General features: G+C 36.7%; 1 long non-coding RNA gene across 2 annotated transcripts in view; it reads left to right on the top strand.

Moving 5' to 3' along the window:
• LOC130047153 (uncharacterized) overlaps positions 1 to 17468 on the top strand; it is a 22009-nt gene extending 4541 nt beyond the window's left edge. For both annotated transcript variants that reach the window (XR_008796194.1, XR_008796193.1), the window contains exons 5-6: positions 339 to 403; positions 856 to 17468. This is a non-coding gene — a long non-coding RNA (uncharacterized LOC130047153). The remainder of the gene's footprint in view (positions 1 to 338; positions 404 to 855) is intronic.
• The last annotated feature ends 2060 nt before the right edge of the window (positions 17469 to 19528 follow it).

The raw sequence follows: 19528 nt of genomic DNA, 5'->3' as shown, positions 1-19528 counted from the left end.
GTAGTTTGGGCCATAATAGGGACTAAGGTTTTACATGCAAATATATATGGAAAGTCTTCAGATATGGGCCAAAGTGACTCAGGTGAGCGATGTGGCCCATGGGCCTCTTGTTACAAATCATGACCCCTGGGGGTAGGATGGGGTCACAATAGAGACCAAAGTTTTACATGCGAATATATAGGGAAAATCTTTAGAACTGGACCAGGGTGACTCAGGTGAGCGATGTGGCCCATGGGCCTCTTTGTTAACCTATATCTTTTATTTGTGTGAAGATATTCAAACATTAAGAACAGACATATATATATATAAATCTTTTTTTCTTTCATTTTTTCATCCAGGGTAGTTTAGAACTGTGTGCATTGGTTTTGGAAGAATTTGGGCTGTTTAGGCTAAAATCCATTATGTAAGTTCATCTTTGTGGTGCACAAATTCCATATGGTCATTTCAAATAGTCAACATTGCTTCTATTTTCAATCTGAAATTCTACATGTATTTTGTTTGAGAGATGAAAACAATTCTCGAAACATTATCACCGTTATCTTTAATTTTCCATCATACTTGTGTCAAAGAGTTGAACTTTCTTTACCAGTAATTTTATATTGACTTCGCATTGTGTGATATATAAAGTTTTTATGATTTTATTTTCTGTCTAAGATATTCAATATTTAAAGGAAAAAGATAATGGTAGGAGATGGTAGGATAAATTCTAATTATTCAGAGAAACTTGATAAATACTGAGTTTGAGCTTATATACTCGATAACACAATAGAAGAATGCAATTTACTAGTTAAACTTTGATAGGATACTAAATTTAGGATGAGCCAATAAGATTATGTCTTGTTTTTCATGTTACAGGATTGGACAGAATATGAACACACACATCCAATACTTCAAAGATATTATGTTTGTGGAGGCAGAGATTTTGATTGCATCCACTGTTTAGAATACATCCTTAAGGGAAGCAGACTGCCGCCTTTACCCAATGATATAATGATTAATCATAACTATATCTGTTTTGTACCAAATAGAAAGAGCATTGATTCAGGTCATTTTCAAATCCACTGGCATACATTGTACTATACATGCAACCTTTTCAAACTTTACATTTAAGATTTTATAAAGGAAATATCTTAATGTTTCACATGTTTACCTTTCACTGTGCTATGTAATTCATTATACCTGCCATTATGCCAGTCTTCCTGAACATAATTTGTTTTCTGCAATTTCATTGGCCAAGAGGCTTAATCCTGGGTTATCAGATTGAGCATTTATATTTAGTATCCCATTGATTTTGTCAGCCCAATATAAGGAGCTGACTCAGATTTACTCACTCTGCTAGGTTAAAGAACTCTAAGGTTTGTACTTTTCACATGAATTTCGTGTTCGCCTCTTATCTTTTACATAGAGTAGGAAATGAACATAACATTGAGTTAGGGAACTATTTAGATTTTACATTATAATATGTAAATACCTTAGCAGAGTCAATTTACTTGGTTCAGGGTAGTATCAGATATTACTTTTTCAGAGTTTAAGTGTTTAGGCTATCTCAATGTTTCTATAGTTAGCCTTGTCCTATGTTACTTTTAGATGTATGGAAGCCTTTTAGTGTTATAACACTATATTTATGCCCCCATTCAAAGAAGAGGGACATATTGGTTTGCACCTGTTGGTCGGTCGGTAGACCACATGTTGTCCGCTTAATATCTTAAGAACCATTCACTTGATCGTAATATATTTCATATGTGGGTTGGTTATGAAAAGAAGAGGACCCCAATTGTTTTTCAGGTCGAAATGTCAAGGGTCAATCTACTCTGGACATAGGAAGACACTGCCTGCTCAATATCTTGAGAACCCTTTGCTTGACAGACATCAAACTTGGTACACTGGTACATCTCAAGGAGTAGATTTAAGGTCATATGGTCAAAGGTCAAGGGGTAAACTGGACATAGTAATATATTGTCTCTTATGTTTTAAGAAATATTTGCTTGATTGACACCAAACCTGGTACAGCATAAGGAGTAGATGACCCCTATTGATTTTTAGGTCACTTGGTCAATCCACTCCTGACATAGGAAGATATTGTTTGCTCAATATTTCGAATTGATGATACTACTATCAATCAAATTATGCATATGTATAACGCTTTTCAATTTTGCACCATGGGGGCTTATATGTAATTGTTTTACAAACACCTCATGTTTTATAGTTTGTGAAAGCTTGTTAGGGTCATAACTTTAGATTTTCTTATTATGGTACTTGCCCGTCAGAGACTGGACATATTATGGTATGGTGTTGTCTGTCCGGACCTTGTAAGATGGGATACAGACTGAACCGTAAGCTCTAGAATCTTACAACTTGGTACATTTGATCACCATAAAAGGAAGATGCTTATTGTTTTTTAAGGTCAAGGTTGTAGGTTCACTTAATAGGAAAACCTTGTTCGAGAAAATTACAGATTCTTGAACTGAGTATTTTGAGGAAACATTACATAGAAAGTACATGATTTGTCAAATTTCTCCCAATATTCAACTGAGAACCTTATTCTGCAGAGTATTTGTATGGGTATGGAAAATGTGTATGTGGCTATGATTTTGATTTTTGTTAAAAATTTTGTTGTTGAAAATTACAGGTTTAACCGAGTCAGTTTTTGAGGAAATATACATGTATTAAATAAATGACGGTTTGACCTTTTAACTCCTCTCACAGTTTTGAAGCTAGGGTCTTTGTAAATAACTTCTTTGGTGTTTTAGAATATTTACAGATTGTTGATCATGGTCAATTTTGGGGAAATATTTTCCGCAGAGCTCTAGTTGTCTATCTACCGGCCTCCTGTCACTTTTAAGTTTAGGAGCTTTTATTCATGGAAAGAAAGTATGTGACAACCTGATGATGGCTGATACTATTTAAAGCCTTTTTATACGCCCGTCTTAAGATGGGACGTATTATGGTATGGCGTTCATGTCCGTCCGTCTGTTAGCTTTTTCGTGTCCGACCCGTAACTTAAATACTACAAGGCCTAGAATCGTCAAACTTTGTCTGTAGATACATCTTGGGTAGAAGGTGTGTCGCACATTAAAACCAGGTCACTGTGACTTTTCATTAAGAAGATATCCGTCTGTCCGTCCGTCTGTTAGCTTTTTCGTGTCCGACCCGTAACTTAAATACTACAAGGCCTAGAATCATCAAACTTTGTAGATACATCTTGGGTAGAAGGTGTGTCACACATTAAAACCAGGTCACTGTGACTTTTCATTAGGAAGATATCCGTCTGTCCGTCCGTCTGTTAGCTTTTTCGTGTCCGACCCGTAACTTAAATACTACAAGGCCTAGAATCATCAAACTTTGTCTGTAGATACATCTTGGGTAGAAGGTGTGTCGCACATTAAAACCAGGTCACTGTGACTTTTCATTAGGAAGATATGGCCATATATGGCAAAAACTTGTCCGACTCATAACTTGAAAACTATTAGACCTAGAATCACCAAAATTGGTCAACTAATGCATCTTAGGTAGAAGGTGTGTCGCATCCTACTTTAAGGTCACTGTGACATTTAATTAAGGTGATATAAAAAAAAATGTTTTAATGGGTACAATCTATACTGTTAACAATATGTGACGGGCATATCATGTGCCATGGCGGTGCACTTTATTTTAGAAATGGCATCAGAAAAACACCCTATGTAACCTTTTCTGCTTGTACTCATTTATTTTTATTGGAAAACTTATTACTTGTTATCAGCTACTCTAAAACAATATTGACTTGTGCTATAATAAATTTGTAAACTTTACAAGTCTTTTCATTTCAAACAAGGTGTTGAACAAGTTGTTGAACATCATCTGGGATTCACAACCAAACAGGTACAACATGGAAACAGTGTGTTCCATGATTTCTGTAGTGTAACAAGTCCAGCTGATCCCAAGTACACTGTACTATTGACAACGATTGTTTTTGATAAGCACAATAGAAGTTCTACTTTGGGAGAAGCTATAATTATTTTAGTCCTAGCATACACTGCTTCCTGTTAGAGTTAGGGTGCTGTATAACTTGGTACCTCTTTGAGATAAAATGCTTTATCATCAAATCATAAAGCATCTTCCCTCTAACAGATACCAGATTATAAAGCACCCTCCCTCTAACAGGTACCAGATTCTATAAAGTACCTTCCCTCTAACAGGTACCAACTTACAAAGCACACTTCCTCCAACATGTACCAGATTATAAAATATCCTCCATTTATAATCTGGTACCTGTTAGAGGGAGGTTGCCTTATAAGATGGTACCTTTTAGAGGGAGAGTGCTTTATTAGTTGGTACCTGTTAGAGGGAGAGTGCTTTATAATCTGGTACCTGTTAGAGGGAGGTTGCCTTATAAGTTGGTACCTGTTAGAAGGAGAGTGCTTTATTAGTTGGTACCTGTTAGAGGGAGAGTGCTTTATTAGTTGGTACCTGTTAGAGGGAGAGTGCTTTATAATCTGGTACCTGTTAGAGGGAGGTTGCCTTATAAGTTGGTACCTGTTAGAGGGAGAGTGCTTTATTAGTTGGTACCTGTTAGAGGGAGAGTGCTTTATAATCTGGTACCTGTTAGAGGGAGAGTGCTTTATTAGTTGGTACCTGTTAGAGGGAGAGTGCTTTATAATCTGGTACCTGTTAGAGGGAGAGTGCTTTATTAGTTGGTACCTGTTAGAGGGAGAGTGCTTTATAATCTGGTACCTGTTAGAGGGAGAGTGCTTTATAAGTTGGTACCTGTTACAGGGAGGTTGCCTTATAAGTTGGTACCTGTTAGAAGGAGAGTGCTTTATTAGTTGGTACCTGTTAGAGGGAGAGTGTCTTATAAGTTGGTACCTGTTAGAGAGAGAGTGCTTTATAATCTGGTACCTGTTAGAGGGAGAGTGCTTTATTAGTTGGTACCTGTTAGAGGGAGAGTGCTTTATAATCTGGTACCTGTTAGAGGGAGGTTGCCTTATAAGTTGGTACCTGTTAGAGGGAGAGTGCTTTATTAGTTGGTACCTGTTAGAGGGAGAGTGCTTTATAATCCGGTACCTGTTAGAGGAAGAGTGCTTTATTAGTTGGTACCTGTTACAGGGAGGTTGCCTTATAAGTTGGTACCTGTTAGAGGGAGAGTGCTTTATTAGTTGGTACCTGTTAGAGGGAGAGTGCTTTATTATTTGGTACCTGTTAGAGGGAGAGTGCTTTATAATCTGGTACCTGTTGGAGGGAGGTTGCCTTATAAGTTGGTACCTGTTAGAGGGAGAGTGCTTTATTAGTTGGTACCTGTTAGAGGGAGAGTGCTTTATAATCTGGTACCTGATAGAGGGAGAGTGCTTTATAAGTTGGTACCTGTTAGAGGGAGAGTGCTTTATTAGTTGGTACCTGTTAGAGGGAGAGTGCTTTATAATCTGGTACCTGATAGAGGGAGAGTGCTTTATAAGTTGGTACCTGTTACAGGGAGGTTGCCTTATAAGTTGGTACCTGTTAGAGGGAGAGTGCTTTATTAGTTGGTACCTGTTAGAGGGAGAGTGTCTTATACGTTGGTACCTGTTAGAGGGAGAGTGCTTTATTAGTTGGTACCTGTTAGAGGGAGGTTGCTTTATAATCTGGTACCTGTTAGAGGGAGAGTGCTTTATAAGCTGGTACCTGTTAAGAGGGAGAGTGCTTTATAATCTGGTACCTGTTACAGGGAGGTTGCCTTATAAGTTGGTATCAGTTTTCAAACAACAAATATGTAAAAGTCTTGATATCCTCTATGGAAAATAACATTTCAAGTTGATTTAAAGTGTACACATTGTTAATTGTAATTAAGCGTATTTCATATCAATGTGCTGTCACAACATTCCGTGAAATTATGAATACTACGACGTTCTAATGGTGTATCAAGATTTTAAAATATTCTGCCCGAAATTTGTACATCAATGATTTAGAAATATCAGTCTAATACTTTGGGGAGGGTGTGATGCTAATACATCCATCATAACACACGGTACCTAATATGCATTAAAAAATATATATATGTTTATGCATAGAATTACCATTTTTCTCAATTCACTGCAACAGTGTATCATTCTTGTTAACAATGTAGATTATTAATATTTGTCAGGGTTTTTTGATACTTGCTTATGTAATATATGTCTCTTGATTTAGACGCGGGTTGTGTCGAAAATCTGAGTTTTAAATAATCAACAGTGTTGTGCTTCTCATTTTTAGAACCGATTGATTTGAATATGATTGAAAGTATTCATGTTTCCTACGTAATTGATAATAAATATACATGTGTTTGCCAACCACAATGGAGCTCCAACATGACCTATTTTACCTAATATTGGTCTATCAAGAAATAAGTATAAAAGAATTGACACACGACGATTATTCGTACGAATCATTGTGAATTATAAATTGGCACGAGGGATAACTCGTACCTACATAAGATGAGATAACTCGTGGTCGTCACCCTGTAAGCGGTACCAGATAGCCTTCAAGCAATGCAAAATGGTTGGGCAAACACGGACCCCTGGACACACCAGAGGTGGGATCAAGTACCTAGGAGAAGTAAGCATCCCCTGTCTATCGGGCACACCCGCCGTGAGCCCTATATCCTGATCATCTTAAACGTTATTTAATTGCTTGTTGTTATAATTTACTTGTTTCAAATAGACATATATGTATGAATGAGCTGTCTTGAATACTTAGGACACAAGACTGTCAGTCTGATAGACAAACTAAAGGACAATGTTCAAATCAAGAAATGAATTCAACGTCACACTCAGAAATAAGTTTGATATACTCGAAAACATTGAGTTACACGACAGCACACTATCCAATGACGATTAGAGGAAAAAAATAAGTAACATCCATGTTGAATCCTGTGGAAAATGTTTAGGACACATAAACAAAAACAAACAACCAAAAATTGGATAACACCTGGTGCCTGGGCAATGATCGATTCAAGAAAAGATGCCAAAACCAAAGTGAATGAAGCAAAGTCCGAAAATTTAAAGCAGAAACACCAAAATAAATACAGTAAGATACAAAAGAAAGTTAAAAACGGATTTAGCACGGACAAGAGAAACTACATACAAGATCTAGCATCAAAAGCAGAAGAGGCAGCAAGTACAGGAGAGCAAAAAAAAATAAAAAATAAATAAAGACTAAATTTTAAAAACCCAGAACATCTTATTATTGATGAAACACACACGCACACCTGGACAGTATCACCAAGACAGTCCTCTTCTGGACACCCGAGGGAAAACGAAAGAGAACGGCCAAAAGTCACGTGACGGAGGACAGTGGAGGCAGAAACGAAACAACTAAAGCAAGGTTAGAAGACCCTCCAGACCGACAGGAATAGAGAACCCTCATTGTTGCCCTACATGTCAGGCATAATGGGCAGTAAGTAAGTATTTGAGACAAATACACATTCATTTCAATTATTGATGAAACACACACACACAAACACACCAGATACAGGATCCAAATGCTTTGCAACATAGAGCGATCCACAGTGAATTACACCTTTCATTTTAGGTACATCCCAACTACGATAATGTTCTCGGTCATTTCTTAATTCTATGCAATAATTCTTAGTCCCGACAATCAATTACCAGAGAGATATGGCTCAGTGGTAAGAACATTCGTTTCGTGACCTGGAAATCGTGGGTTCAACACTCGTTCGTATCTTGGCCGCGTCAAATTCGTCGAATGCTCAGAATTAAAATATGACAAAACATTGAATTCGGTCAATCACGTCCTCTCTTCTTTGAGTCACCACACCCGATCGGGGATTAGTGCTCTCATTCCAGTAAAGGACAGTAAAAGTTGCCATGAAATCAAACTCATAGTATAAGCGGAAAAACCCCTACAAGTATAAATCGCCCTTTTTCTCCATGATGGCTTGCTTTGCTGCAATGCTCTTTAGTAAAAAGGGTGTAGATAACAGTGATCAATCTCATAACTCCTATAAAGAATACAAAATAGACAGTTGGGCAAACACGGACCTCTGGCCACACCAGAGGTGGGATCAGGTGTTTAGGAGGAGTATACATCCCTTGTTGACCGGCCATGCACAACCGTCGTGTACCCTCTATCTTGGCCAGGTAAACGGAGCACTCTGCAGTCAAAATCTGTAGATAAGAACGGCCTTACTTTAAATCACCGTTACTTATATACTAGCAATTAACTATCGACAACATTAACGTTTGAAGAGAAAAAACATAGTTTTAACGTGAATCCCAGACTTAAATAACTAGATACAACTTGCAAGCCAAAATTTATATTTCTCAACAAAAATTGTTTTACCACGTATTCACATATGTCATGCATGGTTTATTAACAATCGTGAACTATAGTGAATGTTTTTTTCATATTTCTCAACAAAAATGGTTTTTACCACGTATTCACATATGTCATGCATGGTTTATTAACAATCGTGAATGTTTTTTTATGTTTTAATTTTATTACCTTCAAACCTTCATTACATACTTTACACTTCGTAATCAACAGACTACTAGTGATGAATCTAGTTTATCAGAAACTAAGATAGAAATCGGTTCCACTGAGTACTCTAATCACAATGTGAAACACTGCCACCCCTCCGGGCGTGATCGATTGTAAATCAGTATCGTCCATCTCGTAGACATAAAATTGCATCATAACCCATGTTTTTTCACTAAACACCTACATGAAGAAGAGTTATCTTTCTTTTATTGCAGAGTCGCCCCGAGCTTCCTTGGCCGGTAGTAGATTTTTCTTTCTCCAGCTGTGAACTTTTATTTGGACATCGAAAAATTAGGTTTCAAACCCGTAACTCATTAACCTACCATTTATTTACACATTCACCTTTCTTTCCCAGCAATTGTCATTAGCATCACGCATTACTATTAGATATGGTAATCAACATCCACACGCATTAAGGAGGTATGCTACACCGGAGAAATTTTATGTAGATGAAAAGTGTAGGATATGTATAAAAATATTTTGAATTGGAAAATTTTCAAATTTACTTTATTTTGTCAAAAAATACAGTTTTAGTAGAAGGTAATCTGAAAAAAATTTAAAACCCCTACTGGACTCGAACCTGCGACATACAGTTCAGCAGTCGGTATTCTAACCTACTGAGCTACTCGGCTAGGTATTTAAATGGAAAAGGAAAAGTCAAATATTGCTGATATCGATTTTGTCATCCATGTTTTTAAAGGAAGTCAGCCATTATGACGATGTAGAGTACTACCTTAAGTGACGTTTATTTCAACTTCACATAAAAACTTATACAGAATTTATAAAAGAAAAGCCCAAAATCAAAACAAAAATGTTAAGTTTGTGTTATGGAGGACATGGTTAAATCAGCAATTCCCAGTCACGTGATACCGCAGTGTAGAGTAGCATTTGTCACGATTACTGGTAACAGGATTCGAAAATATCATCAAAAAGTCTTAATAGAAAATCTTCGGTTTTATTCTCATGATATTTTGATTCACACTGAAGATCAGCAGACATACATTTGCCTAATCATTCGAAATAATTTGCTAAATTGGTACTGTAGGCAAACGTGACGCACTGCCGCACATGCAGTAAATAGTTCAAGACAGATTGATCAGTGTAGAGGCGTTTATTCCTGAAATAAAACTGTCCTATCTGTGTCGGTCTCCCCCATTCAAACGTTTTATGTTTTTGACAACCGCCAGTCCAGAAGCTTGCCAAGAAATTCCCCACGCTGCTATATATGGCTTACAGGTGGTATACAATTATTGATTTTTTTCTTCAGGAAGAAAAATGACTGTACAAACTTGGGTTTGAATTGAGAGAGCAGGCCCGAGATTACTTCCTTGATAATCAAAATTAGTAGGGAAAACTTTGAATGAACAGAAAAGTTAAGTTTGAGCACGGTTATCGGCAGATATCCATCCTTTGTTTCACTTCCTAATATTTTTTTTCCTGGGATTATATTTACGTTTGCATGATATTTTAACAAATTGTAATGCTAGCCATTTCCTCATGAATGGGCTGAAGTTGTAAACAATGTGCTGGGAATCCGACAGAAATCAAAGTACAATGTACATGTAGATTTTATATGTTAAAATAAATTTAAATTTTTTGAAAATACTTGAGGGTAATATTGAACTGGAACGCCCCAAGGCTTAACGCTGGCACAACGTGCTTCGTGAACTATGCCAGCATGAAGCGCCGCCGTTCATACTCTCATGTACTTTCAAAACTGAAATACATTCCTTAAATTCCCCCGAATTGAAGTTTTGTGTATGTCAAAGGTCGGAGATAAGGTAAAGGTCGTTTATCAATGCCATTATGATCACCATTCATTAAAGTTCTCTTCGCTTGGCACTTTGAGTTTCACATTCTCCGTGCAGTATTTATGGGGTGAGGGTGGGGGTGCAATGCCTCCATTGTTTTACATCCCCATGATACAAACTAGGCGTTCATTCCCTAAATCATCGTCGGTTACCCACGGGTGATTCTCGTTGAGCGTGTGTGGGCTCACCGTGGTTTGCGACGATGTCCCAATATGTCAATTTACATTTTGTAATTAAGTCCCGTCTGTAGCATACCACATGTCTAAAATTACAATCGTTACGCCTATTTCCATGCGTAAAAAATAAATAAATAGCAATGGTGTTCCGATTGAGGTTTAGAACAGACAAATCACAGGCAATTATATCGCTTGGGTTCATATTGACTATTTTATGCTGTACTTTTTGTAATTCAAGACAATGAGCAGATGAAATGCACTTCATTTTAGAATGTAAAGCTTTTTCAGAAGTAAGTAAGAAATTTTTAGACACGAATTCAGCTACAGACCAAATACTTCTGTGAATTGATGTCATCTTTGAGAGTGAAAACTTTGAGAGAACTCTGTATGTTTCTACTAAATATTTATGACTCAGTCTGTCTTCCTTGATTCTATACATTTTGAGTACTTGTGCCTTTGTTTCTAGTATAATTCATATTATACCTCTGACAAATAAACTTTTGCAAACTTATTCATATACCAATGCATAGTTGGTTTGAGCGAATAAACTAAAGAGTACTGTTTAATAATTGCCTTTGGTAAATACATGTATATATATCAAATATGCCCGATTTGCGTTAAAATGGTAGTTACACCTCAATTGCTGTGCAGCATCATGCATGTGTAGCAACCCACTTTATGTTCCCGGTCGCGACTCCGTGACTAAATTCTGACCATCATTCCTACAGCTCCGATCCTTCAGTTCGCCTGTCTTTGATGATTAAAGTTATTCAAAATTAACTATGCGGACAGCCAGATACCCACCCCACCCCCTTCTCTTCAAGGTTCAAAAAGTATATATGAAATCCGTTTTCGGCATTTATCCTGCCATTCACTTCATACACATTTACTAATTTAACCCCGGACAACTGCGCAATAAAAATCTTTTGATAATAATACTCTTCTCCAAGGGTACACATCATGAAACAATCTTTTACCCGATCTGTATCGAATGCCAATTTCATAATGTTAGGCGTTCCCGAATTCATCTATTCAATTTCATATTCACAGAGGGTCATTCACCCCAGGTTTATGAAATTCAAGTATTTACAAGTCAACAACCTCTAGCAAAGCCACGGCAGCTATGTACAGCGTGTGTTCGTCAATATCACAAGTAGCTCAATAGTCTAAATGTTTTAGGGAGTGGACCAAAAGCGACCTGTGACGGGAGTACATAATTTGCCAGATCAATATGATGTCTCACGATCAGGTTCTCTAGTGTATCGAACTGAATTCCTTCGATACTTCGTACATTTCTGTAACTATTTATAGTGCCTCTCCTCATCAGCCCAAAATTCGCCCATCACGCAGGCCTACTAATTGACACCATGAAGCTGCTGACGTCAGCCGACTTCTTCTTTCTTACATTTAAGTATGAAAAAGTATCATTAAAATATTATTTATTAGTATGTGGTTGAATAATTCATAGACTTGCGCAATTTCTAAGGAATAGTAGTAATGTACTAGTACATGAACCTGTAGATCTTTCTAAGTGTGTCGCAGTTACACCTATGAAATTTCTGGAACAGGATTTCGCAACTGTACTGTAACAATTCTAACATCGTGACCTCTTCGGCCACTAATCCACTGCGTAGTTTAGATAAGCAATACACACAGGTGCGTCCAATGCGTCGGCCATTACCGACAGGCACTGAAATCCACTACATTTTGGTATCCATCCAGTCCGTAAATGTCATACTAGCCTTTTCTCTTCAAGTCATATATGTATTCAAATTGAATCGGTTTTCATCAAGATTCAACTGTAAACACGTCATACGGATAAACATGTTTACGCGCATTCTGTTTACATGAATAACCTTCCTATCGGAAATATAATGACCAGCGTAGGATACTCAAGTACACGTTCTACTAATTCTGCGCGACATTAATTACCTACTTACAGTGACCGTTATCAGGTAAATTCCTTACTTGTGCAAGCCCACCTTTTGACCTTATTGATCATGCTGATGTCGGATGACTTTGTTTATGATCAATCCCGGAAGAAGAAAATAAATCTAGAAATATTTTGTATTCTCAACATTTTAATTATAAATGAACATCAACAGATTACTGAAAACGAAGCCTTTGATGGGAAACAAAGCCTTTGTTACAACAGATGATATCGCTACCTCACATTTTGTTCACACATCTTGACCACCGTCGTTAAACTAAAAGGATCTAGAATTTTTGCCCCCAGCAAACACCAATGAAAAACATTTCCTAGTAAAAAATAAATTATAGTAAATGCAGGGCGCAAAAATGCCAAACCTTGCCGAGATAAACGACATTTGGTAGTCGTATTACTATTGCATTCTTTTTTTTTCCTATACAAATTAAGAATAAATTAAACCACAAGTACACGTTGATCTACAAGACTATAACGTCCTTAATTATTATTGCCCGTGGAATGTGGTGTTTCAACATACACAAGGCCCACTTACACATTTAGCAACACACAACACAAAACCAACATTTGTGCGTCTCATTTGCACCGAACATGTACCCAAGTGACTATCACATACGAACCACACAAAAACTGGCCTATGTAGTTAAGAGATCTTACTCTTGCGACTCAACACGCAAAATTGTCCTGATTATGAAAGGTGATATCATTCACAATGCACAGCTACTACTGTACACATTTGCGCATGATATGAACTTGGCACATATCCTTTTTTCTTTTGCAGTGTTATTTAAACAGTGTCAATTGCAAATATATGAATCGTTTAAAGCAGAATTGCTTCTGAATGTTTCACAATTCCTTCAGTCCCATAAGCAAGCTCTCTATGAAGCTGCAACAGTTCCACGAAAAGTTCTTCCTTGTATTTTTTTGTTTTTAAATAAAAATCTTCAATATTGCATTCATAAGTTCTACCCGCTTCAATACCAACTAGTATTTTAATTCCATTCTCTTCAAAGTTTCTAAGAACTGAATTAAACAAAGAAATTGTCTTCTGCCTCATGAACAACCATGTTGGGGACCATTTGGTCCATGTTTTTGTGATCATTGATAGTCACAAACCCTCCTGTTGAGGTGGAATCGGTGAACCATGGATGTTTGAGAATTTGATCTGCAGAAAGACGCTCAAGTGGGTCCCTCCTCAGCAGATTCTTAATCAAGCATCGTGCTTTTGGAGACAGTACAGGAGGAACTGAGAATTGCCCTCGACGGATTTTCCCAAAGAGTGCACTTGGGTCGGAGTCATGAAATGGGTATCTTCCCACTAACATTGTGTATAACATGACACCTAAGCTCCAGACATCTGCGGAGCGACCAGAGTAAGTTTCGTTTGGGTTGAGAATTTCGGGGCTGACGTAGGCTGGACACCCATGTTTATCAGTTAGTCGATCATCATTGTCATCATCGAGAACATAAGCATCCTCCAAACCGTCCAGACGAAGCTCCGTCCTACAAAGATAATAATAAAACAAATATTTAACGTCAATCTCTGAACCTGTGCCAAGTTTTATGTAACATCTAGTCCCAAGTTTATAGGATAGGAAAAAAATAAATAAATATAGAAATGGATTATTTCCTCTGAGGAAGAATTCATCAGCAAAATAGACTAACATTCCAAAACATAATGATTAGTGCACTTCAAACATTCTATTTAAGGAGTCCTACATCATTGAGAATTTCAAGTATTTTTCATAATTCAGGTTGCTCACTGGGGCAAAGCACCGATAGCATTTAAACTTTTATAGAGAATGGGCATTATACAACTGCCGACACACAACCTACTATGGTAACCTCAGTTCACACATACGTCATTCTTTACTGGCATGCAGAGAAAAATTTAATCAAAGCGACATGAAGCCAAGTGACGTCAGTTCTAATTAGGCCAGGTACAATGTGCTATGAAGATCAAAATATATCAGACAACAGTAAATTCACGTTTTTTTTTACTTTGTTCTAGTTCAGTTCCTCCCATACTGTGTACATGACTATAAAACCAACACTCAACACACTATGGTCTAAAAATACACTGGCCCAGGGCCTTGAAGTGCAAGGATCATCCCATTGACAGGCTTTTTTCATTTCCTTTTCCACCTTGTGACAAACATATCATAAAAATCATGCCAGCCCAGAGATGTCTTCTCCCCTTATGAAATCTCATCGACAGAATAAATTTACTGGCAGCAGAAAGGTGTATTCATTGTATGGTAATTTACCAAAACAGAGAACTCCTCTGTCTTCTGCAATGACAGCGGAACCTTGGCACCTTCTCATTTCCTTGATGACTTAAAACAATTATAGGAATTCAATATCATAGCCCTCTCTAACAAACCACGCTTTAAACAACATATAAATTCTGCGTAAAAAGATACCACACCCTACAATAATGAGATAAGACATTAACAAACTAGCTGTCGATAACACACTCTAACTAGTAGCTGCTATATTCAGACACACCTAATCAGATATGTATATACGTTTCCCTGTTACTTCTCTGGGTGCAACCACTGAGTTTCTGTTAACAACTTTCTTTGCACATAAATTCAACTTATTTTTTGTGGATTTGATATCACAAATTTTATCTATGGATATGATGATGTAAATTGTTTTAAAAATACAGCACAAAAAATATCCAATGATATTCTCTAAGGGCATGTTTTTTCTACCACAAATGAATAATACAAACATTAATTTGATGCTTCAATTCGTGATGCCCATGGCTATACAAACGATAGATAGGTATTTAACAAGGGCGTCTGCGTTTTACTGCGTACATTAAATTATTGGGCGGAGCCTACTTTCGAGCTATGCTAGGTGGAGCTGTACATTTACATCTGACTGACCTACATTCACCTACACTTTGCACTGAAGTGTCAGGGGTCGTGATTAGTGACAAGTAGGATTAAGTCACAAAAAATTATCTATACTTTTATAAAATTTATTTCATATTTAATGGCCATCATGTTTAAGTTTATGGACACACATATAATTATTATGTAGGCACGGCATCCAGAGATTCTATGTTGCAGACTGACATTCTTATCATGTTCGGAATGTGTTTTGTGGTATTATTTAACTTCATTCTACAGAATTTCTGAAGACAAGGTATAAAATCCAAAATTGCAAGAAACTGAACATGTCTTACCTATCCTGGTTTTTGAAGACAAATTTTCGTAGCTTAAGATCTCGAAGAACCACCCCATTCTCGTGACAATGCAACACAGCTGCGACTATTTGCTCCATCAGATGTGATGCCTCCTCTTCTCGTAATTTTTTCTTTTGTCTCACATACGAATGCAAGTCTCCATAATGACGCTCAAATATGACATAGGCTTTCGTTTCCCCCAGAATGATCTCGGAAATCGAACTTATGTTGTTATGGTCATCCACTTGCCAGTATGGAGCAAGATGGTCTCTATAGGTGTTGACAGGAAACACCTGCAATCATAAAAATAAGGATAAAATGACTGAGGGACATAGTCATCTTATTCTGGGGAACCTAATATTTATATCCAGTTTAGAGCCTTAAAATAGTTCAATACTGCTTCAGATACAGTCGCAAGATACAGAGATTGCTTAATGGCAAGGGATGATGGGCTTTGCATGACTAAAAATAGTTTCACATTCTATTGAAGCAACATGATCATGAATGATATAACACTCTGAACACAAGTAAGTGATTTCCTGTTGATGCAACACTGCCAGGCTTTAATAACAGACGCAAAATGAATTGCTATACTGATTATGACTAACAATGATTTCATGAGTTTTGTTCATCCAGCAGCTGTCCAATACCTTAATTCAGTGATGTCATTGTAAACATGGTCATATCAACTATCAAAGCGGTTCAGGTTTGCACTGTACCTAAACAGCAAGTTCAACTGTATTGAAATTTTTAAATGCACACCAACTGTCATACGCTATCAGGTAACCCAGTTCAGGCAAGGTATGACTCACTCAAAAACCTACACATTTTCAAATGAAACAAAAACTTTAAAATATACATGTACTGCAATCAAGACCAATGAAATTTCCCCCCAAAACATTTACATTTTTGTGAGGCACTTTGTAACACAGTGAAATACGATGTACTTGTAGATATTAGCAATTTTAAATGTATTTATTATAACAATACCTTGCATATGTATTCTTCATAAGTCTGCCAGTTTACAGCCCTGAAAGTTTCCCCTTCCTGTTGGTCAAAAAGTATGTATCTTCCAATTTTCGACACATTTTGAGCACTGGATTTCTTCGGAAATTCTGGTGCTGGTAGCTGCACATCTGGACTAAGTGTAGAGTTTAAGTTGGGTTGTTGAATTTCAAATATATCTTCTTTCTTTTTGTGCCCATGCTTCGTGATTTGTAGCCTGGGCCTTATCCGCGTAATACTCATAAAGAAGGTTGATCCCCTCCTTTGCAGTCGAGCTTTCAAAAATCCGAACCTTCCTTCCCAGCTTTTTCACTCCAGTTTCGATTAAATGACCTATTTTGAAATATCTCTTTGAAACACACTAATTTAAAAAACAAATAATGAAATATTGAAAATGTATATCACAAGAAGTCGTTATCACAGATACACAATCGTTCAACGAACAATGAAATCTCGTGCAAGAGTTCCGTATCACAGATTCAAATAAAATGGTCCGATATAAGGAATTTACAATATTGTAACTGGTCCGTTGCGAGGAAAACTATTTTGTGCCCTTACCCAAATTCTATCTTAGGTGTGCAATTACTTTGCAATCACAGAAGTTTCACTGTATGATGAAATAAATTGCGTACTAGGAATCACACTGGTCGGTCGATAATGCCGGAAAATTGCGATTTTCTTCTGTTATCCGCTAGGCCTAGTAAATTGTTAAAAACTTCTTCACACCGTTCTTCCTTGCTTCAAGATACACCAACAATATTTTCTTTCACTTGGGAAGGGCACACTTTCCCCCCTCCCGTTTAGAGACTCTCGAATATACTACGTCTATCGTTCTCCATTGTGCTGTTGGCAACGTGTATAGAAAGTAGGCTAAGCTGAAGGAAGGGAATATCTGATATTCATGCGCGTATAAATTGCGCGTTGTGCTAAAATAATAATTGCACTTGGCTTTACCCGAGTTGATTCAAAATTTGATAATTGTAATTGATGAACTATCCCTAAGAATATTGCGTTTATCTAGTTATATCTATATTTTCATAATGATTTGAACATGTTATTGGGACTATTTCTTTATTCGTTAAAAACAGGTCATGGATCTAATTTTAGAAAAGTAATCCCCATATTTTCTAAAGTTAGAGCTGTAAAAGAAAGTTGTACAAATGCTATTGGTTACTCTCAAAATAACTGAAGGGGGAATCCTGATAATAACTCCATATATGGAAACTGGTATCGTAGACATGCATGACGTGGAAACACGTCAACCAATACAGAACAAAGGAAACAAAAACACGATATTAAACAAAGGGCTATGAACTAAGCTTATGAAATTAAAGTAACAGAATTTTACGTGATGTAGAATATGTCTAGTATCAATGAAATGTATATTTCACCAGAAGAAGCATATAAGCCTATATAGACCTGCTTTCACTTTAAATTTTAAATGCAAATTCTCTCTCTCTCTCTCTCTCTCTCTCTCTGTGTGCAATGGATGTGTGACATGAAAAATTTCTAAAAACATGCCGCCGTGCCGTACATCACACCGCGTTCTTTATGACATGATGCAATATCAAACCGTGTCATAGAAAATGTGCGAGGCAACACGCATTAAGCAGCTGTGTTAAGATGGTGCAATAACGAATATGGCGTGACATGAGGAGACTAAAACACAAGACAATTAATATATATAGTCTCTAGATACATGTCTTAACTCTAGGTGCGAATAATGTTTCAAATTAATGCTTTTGTGATTGTTGATAAAAAGTATTCGCCATTCAAAGTACAGTAGGAATTTATCGAAAGCTAAAAGATGGGTATAAACTGTATATTGAAAGTGCAATTTCAAATCGAACCCCTCCCCAATAAAGATGTACACAAACACACAAAAACCAACAGCACCCCAAACTTTGTATAAAGGATATATTTTTATTATCTTCATGGGATGTGTTGCAATGTAATATTTTCAATATTTTCAGTTTGTATGCAATCATAGAATGTATAAATTCTTTTGACACTCAGAAAGATGGAAGAATATCGCGGTTCTTACTGTTGTGTCAAGGTTACGTAATGTAGTCCGGGCAATAATCTTTCCATACCAAACACCCTTGAAATCCCAATAGAACCTATATAATTAATTATATTCCATATGCTAGTAATTTGCCACCAATCTTGTCCTACTTTGCAGCATTAATATAAAACTTGATGCACATGTATAAACTTATTTCACTTACTTGTTGTAAGGCAGAACTAACAAAATTTGGAAAATTCATTAAGATATAGACAATTGTAAAGTAGATAAAATTTCATTAGATAATTCTAGAATTTAACACATTGATCGTTATTTCTTTCATACCACTACTGCTTCGATTTTCTGGGACTTCTTTCTTTCTATAACACTGGTGTAAAAAGGTACATATGAGCGATATAAGATAGAGAAAAAATATCTTTAAAAAATTTTCCTTAGTAAAGGATAATGGATTGGGCATTTGAAATGGCCTCAAGAAGGGAAGGAAGTTACGAATATCATGTAAATTAACTATACTCTGTTACAAGTTTGCATATCAAATGATTCCAAAAGGGTACTTATAAATATTTAATTGGTTAGATTGATTTGGAATTTGACCTCAATATAGAGCTAACTTTTCTCGCTTTATGGTAATGGATCCTGGCGCAGCCAGTCCACCGAGGAACAATTAGAAGTTTGTATTATGGACGTAAAAAAAAAGAGGAGAGAATAACATCAGTAAATGTTAATTAAAAGAAGAATATAGTAAGTTATATGTACAATATGTTTGTTGCAAGTTTAGGTATATTCCACCAGTGGAATTAATTAAGGGGGCGCGGAAAGCCCACCCCAAATCCCCGCCCCCTAAATTTTTCAAAGATAAGTGCACGTGCTCAAAATGACACA

The sequence above is a fragment of the Ostrea edulis genome, chromosome 6 (assembly GCF_947568905.1).
Source record: "Ostrea edulis chromosome 6, xbOstEdul1.1, whole genome shotgun sequence".
NCBI classification, from domain to species: Eukaryota; Metazoa; Mollusca; class Bivalvia; order Ostreida; family Ostreidae; genus Ostrea; species Ostrea edulis.
Note: the sequence above shows the minus strand (reverse complement) of the source record. Positions and strands in the feature narration are given on the sequence as shown.